Source organism: Narcine bancroftii, chromosome 1, assembly GCF_036971445.1.
Source record: "Narcine bancroftii isolate sNarBan1 chromosome 1, sNarBan1.hap1, whole genome shotgun sequence".
Taxonomy (NCBI): Eukaryota; Metazoa; Chordata; class Chondrichthyes; order Torpediniformes; family Narcinidae; genus Narcine; species Narcine bancroftii.
Genome location: NC_091469.1, coordinates 340,115,775 through 340,133,301, shown reverse-complemented (window position 1 = coordinate 340,133,301; position 17,527 = coordinate 340,115,775). Strand labels below are relative to the sequence as shown.

Sequence of the window (17,527 nt, the reverse complement as noted above, 5' to 3'; positions counted from 1 at the left end):
GGTGAGTTGATCCAGATCCATAGTAAATTTATAGTTCAGATTCGGAATTGGCTTTCAGAAATCTCTATTGATGTTATGGAAGGAGGAGATGACAAATAAAGTCCATGGAATTATTTGAGAATATGGTTGACAATATAAAATCAAGGTTTACGGGTCAAGACCCATGTTTGAAACAATATATGAAAGAAACATGATGTGATTAGATAGATTAAAATAATGGGAAGTATTAGCTGCTCCAATGGCAAAATGCACTAATTCAAAACAGTGGATAAAAGGAAAGCTAATTTATATAGATACTACTTTATGCTGTAAAGCTTACTGCTTGTATAAGATGGTAGAAACCTAATTCATCAAAGCTTTCACAAACAAATTAGATAGGTTCTTGAGGGAAAATCAGCTGCTGGCCATCAGGGGAAGAACAATGAATGGCAAATGTTGCTCATCAAGGAGCCAGCATTGACTCTGAGTCAAATGGCTCTTGTGTTTTTCTGTGTGGATTATTGAGGCCAAATGTAGGAATGAGGGACACTTGGTGCATGTTAACGGAGAGCTGAGTTTTAGTTAATGGCAAGTTTTCAGAAGATTCAAGACAGAAGGAATTGTCAAGTCAAGAAGTCCCAGCATTAGTTCTGCATAAACATGGGGTGGGGGGGAGGTGATAATGAATTGCATTTTTAAATATTTATCTGTTGAGCCTCACAGATGTATTCCATAAACAGTAAGTTTCCTCCAAAGTACATAATTTTATATTTCCTGTCTTTTTCTATGGTGAATGGAGATTCAAACTGTGCTGTATTATGAGCTCCTGTTTCATTTAGTGTATCACCTTAAGGGCTAGTACAGGCTGCAACCATTCACAGCTTTGGAGAGACTGGATCACATCAGCTAGTACAGGTTTTACCTAAATTCACTACTTTTTAGAGGACACAGGTAATGAGAGAGTCCTGTGTGTGGAACACTGAAGGAACAGCACTTTTTGACCAGTGGCCATCTCATTGAACATGGAGCACGAATGACTCTGTGTGATAATAGACAATTTGACTGATTCTCCAAGTCAGGGAAATTATTGAATCTCCGCTTTGATTGACCTGTACCTGGGTATTGGAAACATCGTGGAAGTCACGCATTTTGTTTCCACTAGGCAAGGAAAAGGGGAGTTGTGACTACTGTTCATAGGAAAGGATATTTTCTCTGGCAGAAACTCGATGAGGATTTGTGAGTTTTTGGTGGTCTGATCACTCGGTCTCTCCCAACTCTTTCGTGATCACTTCTGTGCATCAGTTTAAAAGTCTGCATTTCGACTAAAATTTGGAATGACTTTCCAGGATTGTGCCTAAACTGTAATGGATTGGATCTCTCTCTCTCTCTCTCTCACACTCACATTCACTCACTCACTCACTCACTCACTCACTCACTCACTCACTCACTCACTCACTCACACACACACATTCATGCATAGTAGGGTTTGATTTGACTAATGTTTTAAATTATTGGTAGTTATTAATAAATATGGTGTTTTAAAAGAAAAACAATAACACTGCCTTGGCGAATTTCCATTGCTGTTGGTCTGCGATGTAACAGCTGTAATTTCATGTTTAACTAAAAACCCCTGAAAGAACTAGTCTTTAATTTTGATTGTGGACAATAGTCTCAAAAAGCACTGTTTGTAGAAGAGCTGAGCCATATGATGCTTTTGTCAGAATCCACAGGTGCATTTATTCACGGGAAAGTGATCACAAGCAGGAAACCAAGCTGACTTTTCCCTCCCTCGCCTTGGGACATTAACGTCAAATCCAGCATCATCTACATGTTATCCAAGCAAAGATCACTTAATTCAATCCAGACCAAGAATCAGACTTGGCATTTTACTGGTGTTTGAGGCACAATAGCACATCAGCTAATGTGTGTTGCCCTATATTCTTGTTCTCTCAGAAGATCATTTTATTTTTCAAATGTGGCATTTATGTTTACAGCTTAGAATAACATGATGCATGCAGTGCCAGATTAACCTCGTAGCAAAAGTAGCATGTGTTATGGTTTTCACACTATCTTAATCTGGCCCTAGATGCAGATGGAATTCAGTGGATCATGTGTATAGATGGGGACTGAATGCCACTCTCCAACTCATTTTTGTGTGTATATCTTTTATAGATTATATGCTTTGCACTTTTCAGTTTTTACACTAAATATTTTAAAAAAAATTGGTTGAGGACAAATATCACATGAGTGTTAAATCCTTCCTCTAAATATTAAAGAGAATGACTATATTGTGCATGAGAGAGCAATTTTCTTTTATCCAGTGGATCACAACATACTTAAAATCGATTTGACATTTGAATTTTGAAGTTTACCTGTTAAAGTTGCCTCTCTCATATGGAAGGCCTATCCATTCATAATACAAAGAATGGATGGAAATCCTTCATTTTATTTTCTACATATTGTGCAAGATTATTTTATTTCATCAGATTGCTTATTGCTATTTATTTGTATTTCCATCCTTATGATTGACTATTCAATGATCAATCCATTCTGTCAAATAGAAATTATTTAAATATTGTGCATTTCAATCATTTACCCCAAAATAATACCCTCAGTCTAGTGTTCTAAACTGCATACAGCTGTATTGTGTAAAGCACCATTGCAATCAGTCCTTCAAATTGTGTATCCCACCTGGGACCATATTTTTAACTGGAAAGCCTGTCCACAATTAAATCAATGAACGAACAGACAGAAGGCAAAAAGTCACCACCCATGTGGTGATAAAAATGTACCATTACAAACTGGCCTGCTCCTCAGTGCAGCTGTGTACAGCACAACATCAGGCAAAGAGAATAAATGGCTCTCTAACATTTGTAGGTCTTGGTCAGATTTATACCATATGTGAATGTTGCAGAAGTGGTTTATGGATATTGACTGTCATTGAACAAAGTGGTTCCCAATTGTAAAGGGCATCTCTCCACATAATCCCTTCCCAAGTTAACATTTTTTCAGCCTTTTTTCTTTCCTTCTCCATTACTTGCTGATTCATCTTTATGGTTTAATTTTATAGTTAAATGTTATGCTGATAGCTCTCAGTACATCTGTTCAAATAACAATGACATCCCACTGAGAAGATGAATAATATTTCTGAGCAGTTTTCTGGGGGAGAAGATGAGTGCCTTGGGCACCTTTCATCTGGCTTGTGAAAAATCAGTCAAAATATTCCTGTTTTCCATTTATCAATGAATATAAAATATGGAAAGTGTGGGCATAAAAGAAGGACAAGATCAGTCCTTGTTTGGATCTCAACAGTGGTTAAATAGAATACCATTTTTGTGGCTGAGAAATATAATGCATATTTTGGTATGATACACAGGATGGAACTTTCAGGTGCCATTACAACTGTCCCATTTAGAATCAGAAATTTAGGAACAATAAAGGCAGAAACAAAAGAAATGGCAACGTAAAAAGAGGCTCGGCTTGCAACATATTTATAGTAAAAAAGGTCTATTCAGTTCACATTTAGAGTCAGCATATTTTACATTAGGGATCACTTTGAGTTTGACCTGGGGTCCTCGTTAATTTATGAAATTTGCTCAGGAATCCATCCTGCGCAAGCTCCAGGCCACTTAATCTCAAGCCTGCAACCAACTGTGGTCCATCTAGGCCAATAGTGGCGCCATTTGGTGTTTGTTTGTGTGTGGTCACCTGACTTCAGGTTGCATGTACAATAGTTGTAGCCTACAGCCTAACATCTGTATCTTCAGTTTGTATGTGGGAAAGTGCCTTGATATACTTCCTGCCATCACAAAGGTGGGAGGGCACCAGAAGCTCCCCGTACAAGTAGAAGGGGAAGAGGTTCTGCAAACATCAATACTCCATTGTTCCGCCAACATTTATTTGAAGTAGATAAAGAATTGCTGGAGGAACTCAGGAGATCATTCAGCATGGCTAGTCAAAGTTTCAGATCTGGACCCTTTATCATGACTTCTCAAAAGATTCCAGCGTCTGGAGAATTTGTGTTTCTTTATTTGAAGTATTTTCCTCATCCCATAACCTACCCACCACCACGCCTCTGGTTTCTGTTCATACGTGTATTGATAGTTTCAATCTCTTCCCAAGCTGATATCAGATAGCTGATTTTTTTGTCATAAAAGACTTTATGCATTTAATTAGGTGCAGTTTGATTAATACAGCTGAATGTTGCAAAAGAAAGGCACTTGTAGTTATCATTTTCAATCCACAATCAATGAGGAACACACTGTTAATTAAATAAAAATAACCCACATAAAATAGTTGTCCAGTTGGATGAGGGAAAATTAGTTCCTTCAGTATTTTTTTCTAAAATGCATTCAAAATATTTCAGAATGTGCCTTGTACCCAAAAGATCCAAGCTTACTTCTTAAAGCTTGATAGCCTGCAAATGAGGCAATTAACAGAAACTATGAATGGTGATTGATTCATTATGTCTGGTTTATAGATGGGGCCTACTTTTAATTTGTACAGAGATTTTTGGCCTGAGTTATGCTGATATTGAGGAATTGGACCAAAGAGACCATCATAATTAAAGGAATTTCTCTGTCACAATTGTTTTGAAAGAATGGTTATGCTAACACTATAATAAGTTTGTTTATTTTCATTATGTATTTGGGGAGAGACAACTGATACATTGGTGGCCCAGTCTGGGAACATTACCCCAAAGGAATCTATAACAGTAGTACAAGTTTACCAAATGTATAATATAAATGATAACTCTAACCGGCATCTGAACAAAAGGTGGGGGGGGGGGGAGGTATGATCACAAAAAATCGCTACAATTAGCTAGTATTTTAATTTTACCTAACTATTTTGATATGCCAGAACTGACTGAATTAATTTCAGTTGCCAGTTGAGAGCACTTTAAAATACAGCAGGTGTTTATATAGCAAAGCATCTTGAATTACATCTTCATTGTGGACTTGGAGCACCTGGAATAATGAAACTAAATGCAGACTATATCATTGAGGAAGGAGAAAGCACCATTTATTATGCCATTTGTGGTAACCATGTGGTGGAATTCACAATACACCCAGGGTCAATGGAAACCATTGGCTCTAGTTTGCATATTGACAAGAAGATTGCAGATGCTGGAAAACTGGAACAACATACAAAATGCTGGAGGAACTCAGCAGGGCAGGCAGCATCCAGGGAAACCAATGATGCTTCAGGCCAAAAACTCATCATCAGGAGATTGACTATAGACTATTTTTTATTAAACGTTTGTGCAGTCATCCTTAGGATCATGGCATCACTCAACGTGCTATGTCTGTCTCATCAAACTTGAAAACTGAAAAGGGATGCAACTTTTTTTTCATCATAGTTATTTATTTCAATCATTATAAATGTAACAATGCTGAGGTGTTTACTACATCAAAGCTTAAGTTTTTCTTCTGTATTGATGCTCCATCACCTTTCATTAAAATGTCTGAGATGATGGGAACTACAAACAATTACTTTGTAATACATGAGTCTATATTGCCAGGCATAGGAGCCAAGAGTACCAGGAACAATAATAGTCTATATTCTATTTTGTACATTAATGTCAAAATTGTTGGGAAAGCTTCCAAAGTTATTTTTAATCAACATGAAATGAACTATTTGCATATAATTCTGTTAACTAAATGTCTCCATAAATAGTATATTTTGTGAGGAAAATAAGGATCTGAGCAAGTCTGCACCTTACTGGACCTGTTTCTGAGAACATTGTGTTTCCTCTGTATGAGGCCCTGCATTATTTCCACTGGGCTCTTAGGTTCAGGTCGCCTTTTCATAAGGCAGAGTTGATCTGGAGATCCTGTCCAGGCCTGTGGGAAAATACAACAAGGCAGCAGCTATTACTACTGTTCCTTTCCCACTCTTTCTCAAAGGAACTCTCAACAGGAAGATTTCAACACAACCTCCTAATAACGGCCTCTTACTTTAACCCTTTTGTTGCTCAATATGTTGTGCTTTACGTGGTGCTTTTCTTTGGATTAGAGTTCCCAGTATGCTTTAAATATTTTTATTTAATACTGTTACTGCCAAAATTGCTTTATCTTGACATAATTGTATTCCACATAATGTGAATCAGACTCAGGGGAATAATTTCTTAACTAAGCAGTTACCATTATGACAACAAAATGTGTAAGTGAACAGAAATCTTTTGCAATCTGAACAATTAGATATAGTGCAATACAACTTTTTTTTAACCAGGACAGTAACAACTGAGACCAAGGAAAGAGCATCTGAGATCAATTAACTCATCACAGTAGGGAGACAACCCAGGAATGCCTTGATTTGTTTGAATCAATTGTATTTAGTTTATCAGCTGAGCACTGCTTTATGTAAAGAAGTAAAAACCAAATTAGGATAGATTTTCTTGTAGACTAAATGTTGCATTACAAGTAATTGTCTCAGTAAATGCTTGAGAGCTACTGACATAACTCACAGGGTACAAATAAAACAAAGATTCTTTGTTTGGTTAACATGCCTGGACAATGGCTAATTTTTTTTCACAGCATATAAAAATTAGTGGATCACATTCAGCATTGTTCACAAGTAGGCTCGTGCACCTAATTACAATTACAATGTTTCTTTGGGGATATTAGTCAAGTGCACCCTATGGAAAACTCAGCAATTGCAGCTGTTTTACATTCCTATGATTAATTACCAACCTCTAATTTTTTAAGTCCAAACTCCAAGGCAAAATTTAAGTGTTTGTTTCATTCAGAATTCTTTTGCACCACTAACTGTGGCCGCAAAACTGTCCTCAGTTGAGTTCTTGATTTTTGTGCCTCAAGTATTATTAATAATCCAAAATGGTGTCCGCAGCATGTAAGTTACGCTGAATGCCATATCTTTGAGAGTTTCACTGCATCTGCCGTGAATGCAAACTATAGATGACACAGTATAATGATTAGTGCTCTTGCTAACACCCTCTGTCAATTTTCCAGCTGATTATGCATTCTGAAGCAAGAAGAGCTTCATATCAGTGTCAGTTAAAGGCATCACCTACCTCTTTAAAATGGAGTTTATGTTTGATTTCTTTGACTTATTACTAAGATTTCGGAAGTGAATTGTGTGGGCTAGTACCTGACATTCCATTGTCAGACATGATGCAGTTCACTGGGCCAGTCCAATTTAAACTCTGATGAATCAACTCATCATCCTTGTTCTTTTATCATGTGCATATGTTATTCATCCTGCCATTTATGATTAGGTCCACATATTTTAATAAAGGTGCCAGCCAATTCCACATCACATAAGATAGGATTTGTGTTCTTTCCAAAATTTGGGTCTGACTTTTGTCTTTAAACTCTGACTTCTTGGCAGTCTTCCCAGTTATACATACCCTCCAGTTCACTTTTGTAGTTTGGCCCATCAAAATGATCATGAACGTCCACATTGACACTCCAGCCAAGAAAGCACATCAAAAACTCAGAACCCACAAATCAGAAAATTCAGAAGCCTAATGATATTAGGCTTATCCCCAGTCTCTCTTGCCAATTTTTTAATAGTTGCACCATAAAAGTATTCTGACCAGATGTATCGCAGCCCAATTCTGCAAGAAACTGCAGGGAGTTGTGAGCACAGGTCAGGCCAACTTCCCCTCCATCAATTCCAGCTGTGCCTCCTGCTGGCTCAGGACAGCTGCCAAAGGATCCGTTCCACCCTGGTCACATTCCCTTCTCCTCCCTTTCATCATGTAAGAAGATGAAAATACAAAGACAGTTTCTTTCCTACTGTTATCAGATTCTTGAAGGGACCCCAGATTGGTATAAGATGATGATCCTGCACTTTTTAATTGCACTTTTGTCCATACCCTGCAATTTGTTTTAACACTATACCCAGCACTTTTGTTCCACCACCTGCAACAAAAATTAATTACGTGTTAAATTTTGTGAATGGCACACAAAACAAGGTTTTCCCTGTATTCTGATTCACGTGATAGTAAACAATTCAATTCAATTGCTCTGCAGCAGAAATCTTGCACCTTGCCCTCTTGGGTGCTCACACTTACCCGCATGCTCTTATTGAATTTCACTCTTGCCTGGTGTTTTCCACATGGAAATCCTGCCTCAATCTTTTCTTTAAATAACTTGTAGTACAAAAAATCTGAGTTCATTTGAGCACTTGTAAAACAGGCAGATGATATATCTTTATCATCATTCTTTTTCTTGTTCTCTTGTCTGACATGATTGCAGTGCTTGGGCATCTTAAAGAGTGAAGTTGCAAGGGGTCGAACTGCTCAGTGGCTGGGAGACAGGGTTCATCGTTACACTATCTGAACTTACTGTGGAATGAGAAAAAATGCAATTCAATGCTTGTGCCTGTTTTCAAGGCCAAATGAATTTTGCATCTTTTGTGTAATATGTGAAACACAATACTTAGACTATCTTTTGATGTGCAGAGTTTAATGTATTTGAAGCACCGTGAAAATCTGGAGGCCTCATTCTTCGTCATGCACAATGGTCCTATACGCTTTTCATTTGGAAGTTCAGAAAGACGTTTGTAAAGTCTACACCATCTTTCAAAATTGGAGGAAAGAAATATACAGTATTAATTTAGGCAGACATGATGTATCGTTTTTTTATAACTGAATTTCAATTTGTTTCAAAAGAACAAGATCAGATAAAAGAAACAGCTATTCAGAAGTTTTAAAACACTTAAAATAAAATCAGTTGCCTTTCTTAACATTTAATTCAGGTTTATTCCTCAATCTTCAGTGTTTCTGTAAATGTTCCAAAATGAATATTAGTGGGATGCAGAAGTACAATCGAAGGTATTAAACATCAGCTATCAGAGCAGTCACAACAGTGAAATTTAAGAATGGAGTAAATCTGAATCTGAACGTTTTTAGATATTGGTGCAATATTAATGAGCTACTTCTGGTTAATGTTAAAATTAATGATATCCCATCTTTCATTTTTCCTGTTTGATTCTTCTCTTCCACTCTGACTTTCTGATTAATTTTAGGCTTCTGGTTCTCAGAATCTCTAATGCAACAGCTGTTAGTGCAAAACAGCGATGAAGGCAAAAAATACCAATTTGATTAGATATGGGTCAGCACAAGATCGAGGGCCACAGCACTACTGTGCTGTAGTGTTCTATGTTCTATGAGGTGATATCTTTCTCACTTGAACTGTCAAAATGCTTCTTAGCAGAGTTAGTAATCCTACTTCATCAATAATAAGAGTTCCTTTTAAAAATATGGCCTATATTCCAGCAATGGAATGGACAATATTTGAGACCATGCTGACCATCGTATGGGAGGAGATGGTTCCTCATTTAATTGCTGGCTGTAGATAAGGATAATCTGGCCTGGGAAACTGTATGATTGCTTCCAACAGCAAACAATGAGCTGGAACTCAGCTGGAAAGCAATGATAGGAACTCAGCAGGTCTGGTAATATCCATGGGTGAAATTTCAGGTCAGGGCCTTGAATGCTACCAGACCCGCTGAGTTCCTCCAGCAGCAATATTGAATTAAGGGAAGAGAGGGGAAATTCCACTCTTAATGTTTATTTTCACATTTCTATTTTGATAAGAGATATCGACATATAATATGAAATATGTGATATGAAATATTAAGTTGCCATATTAACAAATGCCCTTTTGAATTTATTGGTTAAAATTATTTTCAATGTAATTTCATTTTTATAGGTTTTTTTCTGGTGTTTTCAACAGTAAAATCCATAAACTTCCTGCACAAGTACATTGTTCTGTGCCTTTTTCTGTGTGGTCAGCATGAGATTTTGCTAAGGTTTCATCATAGGGCTTGGAAAAGAACATTTTCCACCCACAATTTTCCCTGCTGCTCATTTTGTATGTACACATCCTCTGAGTCTTTGAAATCTCAAAAGAAATTATTTTTGAATGTTGGCTCTTAACGCTATTTTTTTTCACCTGCTGGTGGAAGGTGGAACTGTGTCTTCACTAATCTCTTTCTTCAAAGGTGAATGCACAGTTCTGCTGTGGCTTGCCCTTACATTTTCCTATTTTCTAAAGATAGTTGTTTTGGCTGGGATATGATCCCATGAATTTAAGGCTGTTGGTGCAATAGAGCACATGATTAAGAAGTTGATTTAATTAATTTAAACAAAAGGCTTGCTTTGAAATAATATTTTTATTATATCTCTTCGAGTGCTCTCAACTACCAAATTATTTTTAATATGTATTTGGAACAGAGGTCCAAAATTAAAAAGAGTATTCTTTTTCTTTTGCAGTTAAACTTTTTGTCATATCTTCTCAAAAAACCTTTTAATGATGGTCTAACAGCTTGTGCTCACATCTCCAGGGAGCTGGTTTCCTCCTGATCTCAAGTGTTGTCTTGTGAGGTTTCCCACCATGTCCTAAAAAATATGCTAGTAGTTAATTTGCTTCTGTCATTTTAATGGTAAAAGGAATCAAATTGGATAAGTATGTGTGGCAGAGAATAAGTTAGAATAATACAGAGAAATAATGAGAAAGGCAATGGGAATTGTGGACATGAGAGCTGGCTTGGACAGGATTGATGGAATGGGATTCTTCTTTGTCCTTATGTAAAAGAAAGGCTAAACATTTTATTAGGTAGAGTTTCTTCCATTAATAGTGTTGTTGGCCCAGAATCAACTCATCAGCATAAATAATGATGGATAATAAATGCTAAGATTTATGGCCAGAGTTGCTGACATTTGATTTTCCTCAATATTTGCATTCAATTGTTGGACTGTATCATTTGCATTGATATGAAAATACTCAATGTTTTCTTAAACAGATATTTTTAAAGTTTCTTCATATAAAATACATTGCATAATTTATGACAAAACTGTCCTTTCTATATATGAATAAATAATTCCATCGCATGGCCAACTTATTTTCCAAAATCCTATTCAAAGCTTATTAATCTAGTTGGTTGCAAGTGGCGTACTGGATACCTTTAGCAAGCCTTCTTATTTTGGATGATAACCCCTTTTTTCAGCATGTTCAATAAATCTGCACACGAGTTACTTCTATTGAATACAGAAAAAAAATATTTTGAATGAAAACAGCTGGAATCTTATCAAGCTGCCCAATTGCACTAGGTGATTGAGGATTGGAGTGCCTGTAAATTGAAGAGAAATCTTCAATTTGTGCAATTTTGTGATCATTTTGGACACAGCTCAATGAAAGCTCAAATTGAAGTTCATCATTAATATCCTTTCTATAAGCTCTTTTCTAGGATTATATGGTATATTGCATAGGCCCTGACTATTTGATCACAGATACATTTTCACAAAGGCCAATTATGGAATACACCCTTTCAACCTCACAGAATCTGGCTCACCGCTGGAACCTGCCAGCTGCTGTGTTTGCCTGCCCGCACTATCCTATTATGGATACAGAGGGACAGCCAAGTCATTCAATGAAGCAGAGTGAACTCTGAGCTGCAAATAGTTCTCAGACAGCAAATCTAGACCCTGTCCTTGGAACATCCTGACAGCCTTCCGATAACTCACAGCTGTTGTATGCCATTGAAAATCAGAAATATTCATAACTATTCAAATGTATCTAACTTCCATTTTAACTATTTTTATAATGCTAATAAAATGTTACTTGACATACTGGACATACAATAAGACAATGTAAAATAAATACATTGCTAACCTGGGCTTATCTTTTCATTCAAGGTCATGCTATTGGCACCAGTCACCCTAGATGTAAAATTATTGTGAACTGCAAATGGTTCCTCTGCTCAGTACATCCAAGCTCTGCTACTGGACAAAGAGATACGTCCAGCAGTGAAGCAGGAGATTGGATGTGTCAGCATCAGACCTCCAGCTTGTCAACATCTTCTGTAGTTCAACTGATAAAGTCAGAATTGAGCTAAAAAGCAAGTGGCTAATAAATGTGGTCCAATCACTTAAATTCCCATTCTGTCAAGTGCAATGCAGTGTTCTGATAAATTGTGTTATATTTTTAAAAGTGGAACTCTAAAGGTTCATAGCATATTAATGTGTTTCTTGTCCTACTTGCCCTTAAATGGTAAAGATATCTTAGCTGTTCCTAAATTTGATGTGTTTTTTTTTAAATCTACTACTTTAGTGTTCAAGAAATTAAAAATAATTTCAGTAAAAGTTGAGCATCAACTTGAGCACAATTATGCCAGTGACTTTTATTTGAAGCTTTGAGTCTATTTTCAATTAATAATTCTCATTCCTTTATCCCAGAAGATTGAATCCAGGCTAAAGTTTGATGTGCATGAACCTTAACGAAGTGTGTGATTTTTCTCACAAACCCCTGCACTCAGAGACTACGCAAGATCAACCTCGAAGGCCCGTTGCTGAATTAGTGCACATTTCTTCCCTGGCACAGTTCCAGGAACTGCCTGGTCTGGAAAATCTGTTGCTCTGCCACCCTTTTGGCCCCTGGAGGAAAGTTGTGCTGTGGCAGAAACTAAATCTGCTGCAGCGTGTGCTTTCACAATACAGCTTTTGTGTTTCGTTTTTAAATTAACATTTCATCATGTCAGACTTGAGTGATTCTGCTGTGCCACATGTATCTGATCAAATCTTCATATCTTCAGTTTACCCTTTTTCATAAAAAATGTCAATGTGTGACTTCCTCCTTATCATATATAGAATGATTAGATTGATAATTCTGTAACAAGTGAATATGTGTTGCAGTATCCATTTGTCACTGTCAGGGGGACAGTTTAATCACAGCAAACGCTGAATTTGTATGGCGCCTTTAACATAGTAAAACGCTCCTAGCCACAAATTGTTATCAAACAAAATTTGACATTAAGACATTTTAACAGAATCTAAAACAACTGTTGAAAACATTTAAATGTTGCAGGAGAAGAGAATAGTGAAGATGGTTATGCAGGGTATTTTAAATATCAGAAAACAGTCAGCATGGATGGCATTAATTAAATTAGGAATTTGGAAGAGACCAGAAATGGACTAGGTCAATGATCTCAATGGATGTAGTGCTTGAGGAGGTCACAGCAATCAATGGGTGAATAGGATTATGAAGGGTATGGATAGGATAGATGTAGGAAGGTTTTTTGAGCTGGCCGGGGAAACTAAAACAAGAGGACACAGTCTCAAGATTCGGGGGAGTAGATTTAGGACAGAGATGAGGAAAAACAGTTTTTCCCAGAGAGTAGTGAATGTTTGGAATTCTCTAACCAGGGAAGTGGTTGAGGCTGCCTCATTAAACATATTTAAAATTCAGTTAGATAAATTTTTACATGATAGAGGAATTAGGGGATGTGGGGAGAAGGCAGGTAGGTGGAGTTAGGTCATAAATTAGATCAGCCATGATCGTATTGAATGGCGGAGCAGGCTCGATGGGCCATTTTTGGCCTACTCCTGTTCCTACTCCTATGTTCCTATGTTCCTATGTAATGGAAGGATTTGAAAGGAACATTGAGAATTTTTCAGAAAAATCTATTGACAGGAAGAATTAATATAATTTACTAAGCATAGAGACAATAAATAAACAAGACCTTGGATAATGTAATTCACAATTGAAAATTCATTCGTGTGAGAGTCTGGCCAAGATTAATTTTATGGATAGCAATATTGGCTGTGAGAAGGATGCAGTGGAATATGGAGTGAATGGGCAAGGGTGTAGTTACGCACTACTCGAAGGAAGACACACACACGTGGTGTAGTCAGGTCATGCTCTGCTTTTTATTAGGGGCTCAGACCTGACTTTTAAACTTGCTGCTTTCCCGCCGTTTCCCCCTTTTACTCACGTCATGACCCGCAAAACAAAAGCGGGTTTCCCACGTATGGGTGCCTCCTTGCATAACAATCCCTTCTTTCCCGTGTGCTGTCCTTGTCTGTTGGCTGTGCAACAAGGCCAGCGCCATTTTGTGGTTGTTGGCCTTTAAGCTGCCCTTGCTGTCCGCCCACTGGTGTGCTTGTTGGGGCCAGTGTCGCTGAGCAGGCTGCTAGCCTTTAGTTGCGCTCAGCATCCAGACCACTGGTTTGATCGCTGCCACGACGTACCGCCACATGACCCCCCCCCCCCGCCAGAACTAGCGGTATTGTCCTTGGTGCACAGAGGCAGAGTCTCTGCAGGCTTCGGTGGCCTACTTCTCCAGCGTGGTGCTGGTATCTCGACCAGGTGTGCCGGGTCCAGCTGTGTCAGCTTTAGTCTACCCATGGTGAAAACCTGCGTCTTGCCTCTGACTTCCAGCTCGAACGTGGCTCCAGAATAGACCCTCATATAGCCTCTGCAGCGGTGGACAATGTGGACCCCTGCGAATGAAAACCTACTCACTGACCTGTATGTCTTTGAGTATGTTGGTCCTTGCATGTCCATGCCTGGAAGGTGGAGCCGGGGCTAGGTTGCCAACTCTTTCCCTCAGCCTGCGGAGGAAATCTGCCAAGACAATCTGCTGTCACCTGAGGATAACAAAAATTCCCCCTGGACCACCAGAGGAGCTCCACAAACAAGTTCAGCTGAAGAGGTGTTGAGATCCTCTCTGGGTGCCATGTGGATACCCAACAGTGCCCATGGTAGCTCGTCTACCCATTTAGGTCCTTGGAGTCTGGTCATGAGCACAGCCTTTAGGTGCCTGTGGAAGCACTCCACTAACCCATTTGACTGTGGGTGGTAGGCTGTTGTGTAGTGTAGCTGGGCGCCCCACAGGCTGGTGAGGTCAGACCACGGGCTGGAGGTGAACTGGGCCCTTCTGTCAGACATGATGTGGGATGGTAACCTGAACCATGCCACCCAGGACAAGATGAGGGCTCTGGCAGCAGGACTGTGGATGTGTTTGCCAGCAGACTCCCTCTGGCCAGCTGGTGAAGCAGTTGACCATCATGAACAGGTAGGTCAGTTCACGATAGCTCTGACCTGGCTGATAGCCACGTTGCACAGGAGGGTGGTGTTACCTGTGCCGACTGGGATGTCCTGGAGGTGCAGTTCCGACATGGCAGTCTTGTATTGGGGCATCTCCTTGTGGCTCTGCTGTGCCTCTGCCAGTGCCACAAAGTCCACTCCCCTTGATAGCGTGTAAATACTTTGTCTGGACAGTGCATCAGCCACCACGTTGTCCTTGCCAGAGACGTGCCTTACACCTGGGGTGTACTCCAAGATGTAAGACGGGTGTTGTTGCTGGCGGGCTGACCAGGGGTGAGATTTTAGCCAAGGTGAAGGTCAGGTGCTTGTGGTCTGTGAGGGCCGTAAAGGACCTAAGAAGAACCTGAAGTGGTGGGTGGCTAAATACAGCACCAGTAGCTCTCTGTCGAAAGCTCTGTACTTCTGGAGGCCGCAGATATTTGCCGAAGAAAGCCAGTGACCACTAACCTCCTTCGATCTGCGGCTCTAGAACTCCGCCTATTGCCATTCCTGAGGCATCCAACGTCAGAGCCTTTGGAACCTCTGCCTTGGGATGTGCCAGAAGAGCAGCACCTGCCAGGGCTTCCTTGGTTCACAAAGGCCTCAGCTGACTCCTCGTCCCATGTGATATCCTTTGCCTTGCCTGCCATCTGTGCGAACAAGGGCCACATGATCCAGGGAGCTGAGGGGATGAACATTTGGTAGAACTTGATCATCCTCATGAATTCCAATAGTCCATTGGTTGTGCTGGGCTTAAAAAACTTATGGATGGCTTCCATTTTGCTTGGTAGTGGTGTGGCTCTTCCCTGGTTATCCTGTGGCCCAGGAAGTCGATGGCCTCCAACCCAAACTGGGATTTGGCTGGGTTGATCGTCGGGCCGAACTCGCTCAGTTGGGTGTCACTAATTGTAGCTGTGTGCTACTTGAAGGAAGGCACACGCTCATGTGGTGTAGTCAGATTATGCTCTACTTTTTATTAGCGGCTCAGACCTGACTTTTAAACTCACCGCGTTCCCACTGTTTCCCCCTTTTACTCATGTCATGACCCACATAACAAAAGCAGGTTTCCCATGCATGAGTACCTTCTTGCATAACAATCTCTTCTTCCCCACATACTGTCCCTGACTGTTGGCTGTGCAGCAAGGCCATCACCATTTTGGGGTCGCTGGCCTTTAAGCTGCCCTTGCCGACCACCCACCTGTTCGCTTGTTGGGGCCAGTGCTGCTGCAAGGGCTGCTGGCATTTAGTTGTGCTCACTGCCGGGATACCAGTTTGATCGCTGCCGCGGTGGGCCACCACAAGGGCATAGCAGATCAGATGTAACGTGGAAAATATGAGATTATTTGCTGTAGAACAAAAGAAAGAGATGAAGTATTTTTATAAAATATAAGAGATTGAGTGGTTGATGTTCAGAGGAACCTGGGGAGTCATTGAAAACTAACACTGAAAGCTAACATCCAGTTACAGCAGTGGTTTTCAAACTTTTTCTTTCTACTCACATACCTCCTTAAGTAATCCCAAAGCCATAGGTGCTCTGGAATTACTTAAGGTGGTATGCGAGTGGAAAGAAAAAGTTTGAAAACTACTGTTTTAATTGTAACTAATTGGCTAGTTATGCACAGGGTTTCATAACTCTAAACGAAATGGGCCAATAACAATTTTTCCCAAGCAAAATATTTCAGTAATAACTGGGTCTGAAGCAGTAGTTCTCAACCTTTTTTCCCCACTCACATACCACCTTAAGTAATCCCTTACTAATCACAGAGCATTTATGGCATAGGGATTACTTAAAGTGGTACGTGAGGGGAAAGAAAAAAGTTTGAAAACCACTGAGTTACAGCATGTTATTAGGAGGATAGATTTTTTTTATGCAAGAGGATTTGTGTTTAAGAAATGGACATTTTGTTCCAAGTTATGTAGAGTGCTGCTGAATCTCTATTTGGAATATTGTGTACAGGTTTGAATTTCTAATAAGGATGTGCTACCAGGTTGATTCCTGGGATGGTGAATTTGACGTAGGAAAAGATAAAGCAGATTGATTTTATAGCTAATACAGCTTAGAAAAATTAGATATGATCTCATTAAATGTACGGAATTCTTAAGGAACGTGCCAGGGTAGATGCAGTGTTGATGTTTCCCCTGACTGGGATATCTAGGAGCAGGGTTCCCAATCTCAAAATAAAGAATCAGCCATCCAGGACAGATTAGAAGATTTTTTTTTCACCAAAAGAATAATGTAATTCGCTAAGCAAGAGGCTAAATTGCCAAGTAGTTTAAGGACCAAGATTGACATTTTAAAATATATTAAAAGCACTGTTATCTGGAATTAAAGCAACCAGCAAAAACTAGCAGAAAATAAATAGATAAAAAGTACCTACATTTAAAAATTGCGCCCCCTAGCAGTTAGTTCACCAATCTCAAGCAACTGAAAAATTCACTTAGCTGACATCGACCAATCTCCATTGGTGCTGGATACCAGGGGTTTTCCTGTATAAAAGTAATCAAAGGATGTGGCATTGCTCGCCAGCTGCTATACTTGGTGATGAATTTGAGGAGATTAGTATGTCACTGAAGACTCTAGAAAACTTCTACAGGTGTACTGTGGAGACCATTCTATCTGGTTGCATCACTGTCTGGTATAGAAGTGCCAAAGCTCTGGTCAAGAAAAAACTCCAGAGAGTTTTTTAAACTCAGTTTTTTAACGGGGACCAGAC

At 39.4% G+C, this 17,527-nt stretch overlaps 1 protein-coding gene and 1 long non-coding RNA gene across 5 annotated transcripts in view; one reads left to right on the top strand and one right to left on the bottom strand.

The window, feature by feature from the left end:
• The window catches only part of gmds (GDP-mannose 4,6-dehydratase), a 661,071-nt gene that overhangs the window by 409,739 nt on the left and 233,805 nt on the right, over positions 1-17,527 (top strand). The window lies entirely within an intron of this gene.
• Positions 5,319-8,518, bottom strand: LOC138752333 (uncharacterized). The gene is made up of 3 exons (XR_011350535.1): positions 8,385-8,518; positions 8,018-8,290; positions 5,319-5,822 (listed from the first exon to the last, which is right to left on the bottom strand). It is a non-coding gene; the product is annotated as an uncharacterized lncRNA (long non-coding RNA).